This window comes from Nannospalax galili, unplaced genomic scaffold (assembly GCF_000622305.1).
Source record: "Nannospalax galili isolate Female #2095 unplaced genomic scaffold, S.galili_v1.0 scaffold406, whole genome shotgun sequence".
In the NCBI taxonomy this organism is placed as follows: Eukaryota; Metazoa; Chordata; class Mammalia; order Rodentia; family Spalacidae; genus Nannospalax; species Nannospalax galili.
In genome coordinates, this window is record NW_008357033.1 from 5166741 (window position 1) to 5177949 (window position 11209).

The window sequence follows — 11209 nt, forward strand, 5'->3', positions numbered from 1 at the left end:
CCCTCTGACCAGATTAATATAGGCCTTAGAGTCTGGCTATTAAACATCCAAGAAGGTTAGTTACACCAGTCTGGTACTTTTAATTACCATGTGCTATGTAGATAGAACTTGGGCAACATCCTTAAATAAACCTTGACTAGATATCCTTAGACTAGTTGACTAAGCTACGACCTTAGAAATTTTAAGATTACCTATATGTTTTCTTTGTCTCATTTTAAATTTATAGAAACATGGTGAGTAGGTGTAGTGGGGAATGGCTGAGGTGGGGTTCAAGATTTTTAATTTAAGACGCCTGATACTGGTAGCCTGGTACTTGCTATGTTCCTTGGCCAGTTTTAATTTGGAGAGGTGAATCCAACCAGGTTGTCCTGAGAGCTTGTCTGCAGTCGGGGTAGACAGGATCACCAGGTGAGGACCAATGTGGCTGGAGGGTTTCCTTCACTCTGTTCTGTTGGGTGTGAACCCACAGGTAGGCGTGATTTCCAGGTTGAAGTGGGTGGTCAATTTGGCCTTTAGAAGCCTGGGGAATAATCTGGTCAGCATGTTCCCTGAGAAGTTTCCTTAGAAGGGTGAAGGCGGGTAAATAGTCGTGTAGAGGGGAGGGATGCTGGAGGAAGATGTCATCCTTGGCTAAAATTAGGGCCCTGGTGAGTGTCACAAGTTTGGCTTTTTGTGATGTGGTTCCAAGTGATAGGGGTCCTGACTCAATGACATCTGTGAGAGATACTATGGCCTGTGGGACCCCATTGGGGTGAGGTTAAACTTCTATCCATAAACCAAGTTAGGGTTGGGTTTGGTAGGGGATTTGGGGAAATTAGGGGATCCTGGAAGGAGAGTTTCTGGAGTTTGCAAGCAAAAAGTGAGTGAGTGGTTCACTGGAAGGGAGGTAGGAAGCTGGATTGAGAGGAGGGCAGGAATCAAGGGTGGGTGAGAGATTTTTAAAGAAACATGACATGGAAGAGTTGTAATTTAGAGGGAGATAGATTGGCAAGAGATGTGTGGGTTAGTTAAATCCTTAAGATGGCAGGGAGAAAGGACAGAGATGGGCTGACCCAAAGTGAGCTTAAGTCCCTCTTGAGCCAGGAGAGCGGTAGTGGCCAGAGCACAGAGACATGATTGCCAGTCCCAGATGGTGGTATTAAGCTGTTTAGAGATAAGCTACTGGGGCAAAAGTGGGACCCCTCATCTGTCCCAAAACCCCTAATGCCTGGCCCATATTCTCAGTTGTGTAGAGAAGAAATGGACATTCCAGGTTGGGGAGAGCCAGAGCCGGTGCCTTTAAGAGCACTTCCCAGATAGTGTGGAATGCTGTTATAGCAGGCCCTAAGGGGTCAACAGGCTCAGGGGAGTATCCTTTGGAAGGTTTGTAGGGCGGGTTGGTAAAGAGGGCAAAGTTAGGAATCCAGATGCACAAGTACCCTGCAATGTCTAGGAAAGACAGAATTTTCTCCTTGGTTGTGGGGGGCTTTAAAGACCTTAGGTAATTTGTCCTATCTATAGTTAAACGGCAGGATATAGGTGTGAGAAGGAACCCCAAGTATTTGATGTGAGGGAGAGAAAGGTGAGTCTTAGCTGAAAATATCCTCTATCCCTTGTACCTGAGACAATTAAGGAGTTTGAGTGTGTGGGCCTTGGAGACTGAGAGAGATGGAGAGCAAAGAAGTAGGTTATCTACATATTGTAGGATGGTGGAGGGGTTAAAGTCTAGGGAAGTTAAATCCCGGGCTAGAGCTTGTCCAAAGAGGTGAGGGCTATCTCAAAACACATGGGGCAGGGCAGTCCAAGTTAGATCATAGGTGTGAGTGATGTATTTAAAATCTTGTATGAAGTGTGTAGAATTAGTAGAAAAGAGCCTATTTCACATTTGATGTGAGCTAGATCTCTGAGAGAGAAAGGGACATGGACCTTGACCATCCCATCCATGCTTGCCACCTCCTGGAGGGGTAAAGATACCATGGTCGGGGGCTTGAGACTGGGTGTGGGAGTGAGTATGGCTTGACATAGGAGAGGGGTTGGGAGAAGGGGAGTCCCAGGAAGAGGCTAGAGTGGGAGAGATGGGAGGAGTGTCCTGTCCATGAGGGGATGCAGGGGCAGGGGTACTGGAGGTGGGGTCTGGAATAAAAATAGAAGTAGATACAGGAGGGATAAATGGGTTATTTGAGCTAGAAGCCAGAATAGGGGAGACTAGGGAATATTTGGCAAGGAGGTGTTTAAGGGTTTGGATTTCTTTGAGTAGAGGAGAGTCAGTGGAAGGAGAGCCGGTGATGGACTCAGAGAGCCAGAGAGGGGAGGGGGAAGATCATGGAGAGGGGGTTTGAGGTAGGGAAGGGAGGGAAGTCGGGTTGGGCCCTGGAATGGAAGGCAAGGGAGGGTATAGCAATGGGAGAGCAAGGGGAGAACTTGGCTGTGCCTCAGGCTGGGGAGCAGGAGGAGGTTGGGGATGGGTCCTAATCAGAGGCAGTTCATCAGCTATGGTAGGATCAAAAGGTGAGGTGGAGGGGTAGGGAGGAGGAGGAGGGGTGGAGGTCCCTGGCAGGTTGGGATCCCATGAAACTGTCTTAGCCAGAAGAACCTGATGGGAAGAACATGGGACACAGAGGGAGGGATTAGCATGGAGATCAAAGGAAGCTTGTATGTATGGTAATTTGGACCATTTGTCTTTACAATGGCAGAAAATTTCTAAATCTCTCAAAATATTGAAGTTTAAGGTTCCAGTGTCTGGCCAAACAGAGTTATTATCTAACTTGTACTGAGGCCAGGCAGTGGTGCACAGGAACTTCAGGCATTTTGGCCTGATTGTATCTGAAAGTCCTAGTTGTTTTAAGGATTTAAGAAGACAAGCAAGAGGTGTGAGACCCTGAGACTTTGAGTGGGTAGTTTCCATATCAAAAGATTAAGTACAGAGTGAAGAGGAGATAGAGAAAGAACCAAGCAAGCAGGTAAGAGGTAGAGACAGAACCGAGCAGATGGGAGACAAAGAAATCCTCTCTCCATAGGGAGTGGAGGCAGGATCACGAGTTGGGGCAGGAAAGTACAGCAGACGAGGAAGAGAGAGACAGGGAGGGAGTAGGAGGAAAAGGGGTTTTGCATCAGTCATGCAAAATGAGAACAAGGAGAACCAGGCACCAAAAGAAAGCATCTGTTTTGTTGTGTGGGTTCGAGATATTATTTTCGAGTTATTTCCAAGTCCCAGAAGGCAGTGTCCCACAATTATATTATCAGGGAGAGGAAAGGCAAGATCCTGTCCTGGACAGGAAGTAGTGCATGTTCCTATCTCTGGAAATAGTGTCTTACATCCAGAGAAAGGAAGGGGTTTTCTGACACATGTGTGATTTCGAGGCAAGTGAGAGGGGCAGGAAACCCTGCAATGAGAGCATGGTGCAACCAGCCAGTAGATGGAGACAAAATACAAGGAATGGGATGGGAGAAAAGTGGAAAAAAATGCAGTGAGCCAGAAGGGAGGGAAGTTTGTGGAACAAGTTGATCCCAAGGTTTAGTAGAGGCTGAGGGAAGATGAGCACTAGAATAGTAGAGGTTTAGTAGAGGTTTAGTAGAGCCCCAGAAGGGCAGTGGTGAGAGAGAGAGAGGGAGAGAGAGAGAGATAGGGAGAGAGGTACTTAAAATTAATTTATATATTTTAGTACCAGGAACCATGTTGTAGACTAAAGGGGGAATATTTTGGCTGAAAAAATATTTTGGTGTTAATTAATATTTTTAATTTATATGAGATTTTAGTTAAAAATTAATATGATACCAAGTAAATTAATTTTAAGAAGCATAAGTTTATGTTGACTGTGTATATATAGTCTTTGTTGAGAATGTGGTTTATCATTTTTAAATCAAAACACCTTTGAAGTAGACAAACAAAATGAATACATCCTAAAACACCGAGAAAGTAAACTAAAAACAAAAATGGTATTTAAAATAGAATTTTACCCAACCAGCTTAGATGTCATTTTGTATAGGTAATTAGTGGCCTAAAGAAAGAGTTAAGCTTCCATATATATTTGAGGTAGCATCTTTTCTTTTTTTTTAAAGAGCTAAATAACTGAAGAAAGTTAATAAAACCTTGTAGGAGGCAGGAAAGACAAAAGGAAACCATTAACAGATTAGGTTAAGAATAAATAAAATCTAAATAGTACTGAAAATAATTCCATTAGCTAGTTTTATTATAGTCAGTAATACCCTCTGTTGAAATTAATTTATACCTTAGTGGTTCTCAACTGTATAGTGCCTTTACTCTAAGGCTGTTTTGTTGTTCTCCTCCTTGTCACAGGGTCAAGGGACCAGCTTAAATCTGGGAAAAGTCTTGGAGAACACATCTTGAGATAATAGGCTTGAGTCTGAAGTAGGAGGGCCAATCCCATCTCCAGGTCAGTGTCTCAGTGAGCTCAAACAGCACGTGACAATTTACCAATATAATTAATGTTACCCTGACCTTATAACTAGAAAGCACTCAGGGAATGATGGGTCAGGAACATAAGCAAACATAGAGCATCTGAGTATCAGAGAGGGAGATAACTCTATTTCAGAGAAAAACAGGCTTAGAATCACAATTAGAAAGGGGAGGAGTTAAGACCAGTAGAGATGGCATCTCAAGCCTCTCACTCAAGTAGACTATTACTTTTTACCTCTCATTGTTATAACTATGGGTTGGTAGTAGCTTGACTCTTGTAAGGTTTGGGCCCTGGAATACAGCAAATTTCCAGTTGCTTCACAGGTCTATTCATCACAAAGTGGCAGCTCCCTTTGCACCTTGAAGGCAAATGGCTAGAAAAACTTTAAGTTCCCTTTAGAAACTAACAAATATACTATGTAAAACAGTAGGAATTTAAAATAGTGATTTTTAGAAATCCATAAAAATACCATATGAAAGATGTTAAAATCCAAATAATTCTTTTAATATTACCAGATAAAGATGTCATGTAAACAATGTCAAAAACTTAAAAATAATTCCTTTTAAAAAATCTGTAAATATGTTAAACAATGTAAAAACTTAAAACAATCATCTTTAAAAAAACAGTAGATATACCATAGAAGAAGATAAAACTCAAGTAATCCCCTTTAGAAACAGGCCCTAAAGGATGTTAAAATTTAAACTCCCATTGTGTAGATCTGGCATTATTCCCTTAGTCTGAACTAGAAATGCATTGTTTATTCTATGACATCATCAAGAAACAAAAACAAAAATAAATTACAAGAGAATCCTAGGCACTCTGGTACCGGTAGATTAGGCTTGATATAAAAGAAAGTACCCTCAGATATATATGTATACGTGACCCAAATAGAAAAGCAAATCAAAGGAATTCATGTTTCTCACCAAGCATTGTAGCTGGAATGCGAAGCCAAGTTCTCAGGATCTCTTAATTTCTAGACACAAGCTATACCGGAAAAGAAACTCATGAGGGCAGCAGAAGGAACAGGGCATTTAAATCAGTGCATTGTTGGTCTGAAAGCATATGACTTGCCTGAGCAGTGCCTGTGACTTTTATGTATAGTGAAGTTTAAAATGGTTAGGTCTAGTTAGAAAAGTAGGTGCCTGCGCACCAGTCGGTTGGTGCCCAAGATCAAAATTTCGAGCCTCCTTGTCTGAGAAAAAGTTTAGGAGGAAAAAAAAAAAGGGTTTTTAAAACGTTTTTCCTTTGTCAATGGGGCAAGCCACCTGAAATTCTTTAAATGCTCCAGCAAAATTGCACAACGGGTTTAGGCTAGTTGGGCCAAAATAGGGAGAAAGCGTTCCCTAAAGGGTCTTAGCCACATTTATAAGAGAATTTAAGAATGGGCCCAGCTGGAAACTTATCATTTTATTAGAATGTTAAAGAAAACAGTCCCCAGGGCAGGCAAGCTGGCAATCTTGGCAGCTGCCTAGAGGGGGTGAATAGCGGGAAGGGAAAAAAAACCTTGGGGTCATGCAAGTTTAAAGCCTGCATGGGAGGTCAGACACGTGGCAGGCTGGCAGGCACATGGCGGGAAGTAGAAAGCTTTAGTATGGGGGCAGGGAGAGAAGGATCCAGGGTATTTGCATGTGTTGGATTGAACTGTCTCAGAAATCATCCCGAGTAAAGTGAGGAAGGAAGGCAGTGGAAGAGGACAAAGGCAGGAAAAAACGATGGAAGACAGCAGACCTTCCAGGCCCATGGCAAAGGAGGGGGATGGTGAGATGCTGAGGTAGAGAATGGATGAAGCAGTTCCATCATGGAAACCACAGTGCTGTCTGGGAGTGATGAAAATCAATGGGAAAGGAGATCCAAAGAAGGTGCAGGCAAAGCAGAGTGTGTTCCCCAGTGAGGAGAGCCAGAAAGAGGTGAAAGCAAAGCAGAGGGCTGGGGAGAGGAGGAGAGAGAGAAAAGAAGGGTGGGAGTGTACCTGAAAGCCAAATTAGTGGCATTGGAGAAGTCCAGGTGGGTTCCTTAAAGTAAGAACAGGGTTTTGGCACCATCTGATAGGTAAAGTAGGCCATGGATGAATCTGGTTGATCCAGAGAAAGCACCAGGACAGATAAAACTCCATCGAAATAGTTTATTAGCAAAGGAACACATGGGACAGATTCCCTTCTGGGCAGGGGAAATGTCTGCACCGGGTTGTGAGCTGGGGTCTTTTATAGGGGGAGGCTTCTGCTTCCTGCAGAAGGTGGGAAGATGCATTTTTTTTTTTAAGTTGGGCAGGGGAAAGTGGGAGAGTGGGACTATTAAAACCTGCCCTCTTTAGAGATCAAAGGGGAAGCCTGCTGTGTTGGCCAAACTGGAGAAAAGTCTTCTTCTCTTGACTTCAAAGACCAGGGTGCTTATCAGCTTGGTTCCCTTTTCTCAGGAACTTGAGAAGTACTTGAGACCCTGTTGGTGAGGGGGTGGGGCTATCTGAACCTTAACACATGCCTCCCCTGAAACCACACACTACCACCAACAGCACCAACAACACTAGTAGCAATGGCATTACCACTGCCAACAGAAACAGCAAGAACTAAGAAGAAAAGTTAAAGTTAGATGAAATAATGGTGTTCAATTCTGAGGCAACAGGAGTATAGTATACTGATCCCTGAATGAAATGAGAAGGCTGTGATGCCTGGCTTACTTTCTGGTGGTCGTTTCCTGGTCACAGCAAACACAGTGTGGTAGTTAGCCTCCTCAGCTGAGGCAGAAGTGAGACTCCACAGAGCTTGGGTAGGCTAGAGACATGGGGCAGAGGACCAGGGCATAGAGCACTACAGAAAATGCAAGCTCTGATCTATCAAGGTTCCCTCAAATTCTGAGCCAACTGGTGATCAGCATACACGTGTGAGGAAACTTTCCAAGGCTTGGGAACCACTGTAAAGGGATACAAGGCACAGCTGCCCAACCACAGAGCCTGTCATGGCTGATATTCACACCAGCCAGAGGAGGGAGGAGGACCTTCAAACGTACTGGGCATTGAGTGGACTGCTCAGGTGGCCATGGCCTCCTCAGAAGGAGTCAAATCAGACCCAGACTACAGGAAATTCTGTTCCTCCACAGTGAAGTTTAAAAACAAACCTTTAAAGTATCAAACTGTGCTCTAGTAACTTACCTGCATCTCAGAACAAAATTCAAAATTATTCTTAAAATCAAAGAAATCACTACCAATTTATCTAATACAGAATTCACAATAAAATGTTTTAGTCACCTGGCATACAAAGAAACAGGAAAATGTGATTCTGCTAAGGAGTGAAGATGGCTGTTTTCAAAAGCTCATGAAGAAGTCTAATCCTCAGTCAAATGTTAATGGCACTGAGGGAGTAGAAGCACATTTTTCACTGTAGTGTGGGGACTTCAGGAAATGATTAAACAAGGTGATTAGGGTAGATATCTCATAACTGGGTCCTCCTTTTATGAGACCACAAGTTAAGAGAGGTGTACGTGCACTCATGATGATGTGAGGCAGGAGAGCCTTTCCAGAGCCTGTGCCATGCTGCTTAGACTTCTAGCCTCCAAAACTGGGAAACCCATTTTCTTTATAAGCTAGCTTGCCTAAAGTATTTCATTAGAGCAACAAAAAGCTGACTAATACAGATGCATATAGAGCAGAAAACTAATTGACTGAAAAATATCCAGAAATGATATAGATGATAAAATGGGTAGAATGACCTTAAAGCAACCATGTAACAAATATTCTATATGTGCAAGAAGGTAAAGGACAGTGTTGACATATGCAGGAGAGGCACAGGAACTCACAAACCAAGTGCCCAGAGACCAAAGATGGAATGTCTGGGATACAGATGGAGTTAATAGCAAGTTACATATAACAGAAGAAAACATTACTCAACTCTGTGAACAACAATATTAATTACACAAAATAACATAAGGAGAAAAATAATGAGGGGGAAAGACGAGGGATGAGGAGGAGGAAGAGGGAGAGAAAGGAGGGAGGAGGAAGAGAAAGGAAGGAAGAGGAGAGGGAAGTAGAGAATGGAGAGGAGGAAAAGGAAGAGGAAGGAGGAAGGAGGAAGGAGGGGGAAGGTGGAAGAGGGGAGAGGAGGAGTCCTCAGAATCCATGGCACAGGAGACCTATATTCATAAAATTGGAGTTCTCAAAGTAGAGGAAAAAGGAGAGGTGAGAGGGATCAAAAAAAACTATGAAAAGAATTAACAAAAAATTTTTTGTCTTTTTTGAGACAGGGTCTCCTTGTAGCCCCAGCTGTCCTGGAACTCACTATGTAGACCAGACTGGCCTCAAACTCACAAAGATCCTCCTGCCTCTGCCTCCCAAGTGCTGGGATTAAAGGTGTGTGCCACCACGCCCAGCAAGAATTAATAAATATTTTTAAAGTGACAAAACTATTAATCCACAGGCCTAGGAAACTCCCCTAAGCCTGAATAGCAAAGCATCAGGAAATTACATTGTAATCAGACTTCTTAATAACTAGTGATAAAGAGAAAACCTTAAAGTCTGTCAGAGAAAAAGCATAGATTATATAGAAAGAATCGGAAAGAAAAGACTCACAGGAGACTTCACAATGAAACCAATGAAAGCCAGAAGAAACTGGAGACAGCTCTATTGGCAAAATACTCGCCACACAAGGATGAGGACCTGGGTTTAGACTCCCAGCACCCACATAAAAGCTGGGTGTGGCCACACATACTTGTAACCTAGAGTAGGAGAGGGGAGGAAAGAGTTGGACGGGTCAGTGCCACTGTCTAATGAGCTCACTGGCCAGTGAGTCCAGTCAGTCAGTGAGCTGTCATTGGTTCTATGAGAGGCCCTGTCTCAAAAGACACAGTGGAACACAACAGTGAAAGACACTGAGTATCAACCTCTGGCCTAGACACACACACACACACACACACACACACACACACACACAAACATGCAAATCAACTTAGAATTATATACATTGTGAAAACGTCTTTCAAAGATGAAGGCAAATAAACCACAGAGGCTGAGGAATATGTGGAGAAACTCAACCCTGTATTACTAGTGAGACTGCAAAAAGCAGTGCAGGTACTCTGGAGAGCAGTCTGGCAGTCCCTCCAAAGACCCCCCATTTCATCCAGCAGCCACAGTCCACAATGGAGAAAAGTCCAAGAAGAATGTAGACAAAACTCCACATGGCATTTGGTTGCAGCGTTCTCAAACAGCATAACTTGGCTCATAGCACTTCCATAAGCCTAGTTGGACATGGACTGTGAAAAGGTAAAGGCATGGGCTGTGAAACCTAGAGCAACAGTAAGACACTAAATTATAACACGGGAGACAAAACAGCCATAAAAACATACTTGGTGGAGTCCTGGTCCCAGCACCTTCCCTGGATAAGTACAGTGTGCCCACCTCACCTTGACTCCCCCAGCCTCTTTCACCCTCCCAGCTCCCCTGCCGAGTCTCTCCTCCTAGCCTGGGTACAGGCCCATTTCTTGTCTTGGCACCCAGACACTGAGGCTAACCTCTGGGCCCAGAGCCACCACTGCTTACTGATCCTTTGCATCCAGACCAACCCAGTTCCTCCCTGCAGCCCCCAGGAACCCTCTGGGCCTGGTCCAGCCCTCACCTCCCTTTACTTCCCTGGGTGGCACAGCCACCAGCTTCCTGAGACCAGCATCTATCCTGGGCCCTTCTCCCAGGCCAGCCCAGGCCTCAAATTCTTGAGGACAGCATCTTTCCTGGAGGGACACACACCTTAGAAGAGAGCCTGAGATCATCAGAACCTCATCTCACTTGGGCCTCTGTGGGGACTCCTGAAGACAAAAGCAATTAGGCCACTCCAATATAAAATCAAAAGAGAGACCCTGAAGCCTAGAGGAACCAGATTTTCATTCCCAACAAGTAAACCACAAAGGCACATAAAGTTTACAAAAAGGAGGAGCACAATGAGAACCCCCTAGAGATAACAGAGGTCATGGAACTCAAAAGAACAATTATAAACACAAACACAATAGAAGCATTCAGTGAGTTTAAAGAACACGCAAAGAAATCAAAGGACTGAAGAAAGGTAGGGAAAATTTTCTGAATTAATTCAGAAGAGTTAGAAATACTGACGAATACTCAGGTTGAAATGAAGAAGGAAGTGAAACAGTCAGTAAGCCGATTAAAAATGACAGGAGAAAGCCTCACAAATAGGATGAACGAAATGGAAAACAGAGTATAAAGACAGGAAGATAAAGTGGAAGAATTAGACCACCCAAGCAAAGAGTATGAAAAATTAAAAAAAAAACCACAAGAATGGAATATGTAAGAATTGTGTGACACCATAAAAAACCAAACTTTATGAATCATAGCCATAGAGGAAGGAGAAGAATCTCAAGATAATGGTATGGAACAGATCTTCAACAGGATTGTAGAATTTCCCAAAATTAAAAAAAGACATCCCCATACAAAGGCAAGAAGCATATAGAACACCAAATAGGACCAGAAAAGAAACTCTCCACGGCACAGCATAGTAAAAACACTAAACGTTCAGAACAAAGAAACAATACTGAAAGCTGCAAAAGAAAAACAACAAATCATATATAAAGGAAAAGCCATTAGGTTCACAGCTGACTTTTCACTACAAACTATGAAAGCCAGAAGAAACTGAACCAAAGTATTCCCAATTCTAAATGACCATAGATGCCATCCCAGATTACCTTACCCAGCCAAAATGTCTATCATAGTTGAAGGGGAAAGAAAAATCTTCCATGACATAAATAGGCTAAAAGAACTCATATCCACAAAATCAGCCCTTCAGAGAGCTCTTGAAGCAATACAAAGACCTGTAGGTAGG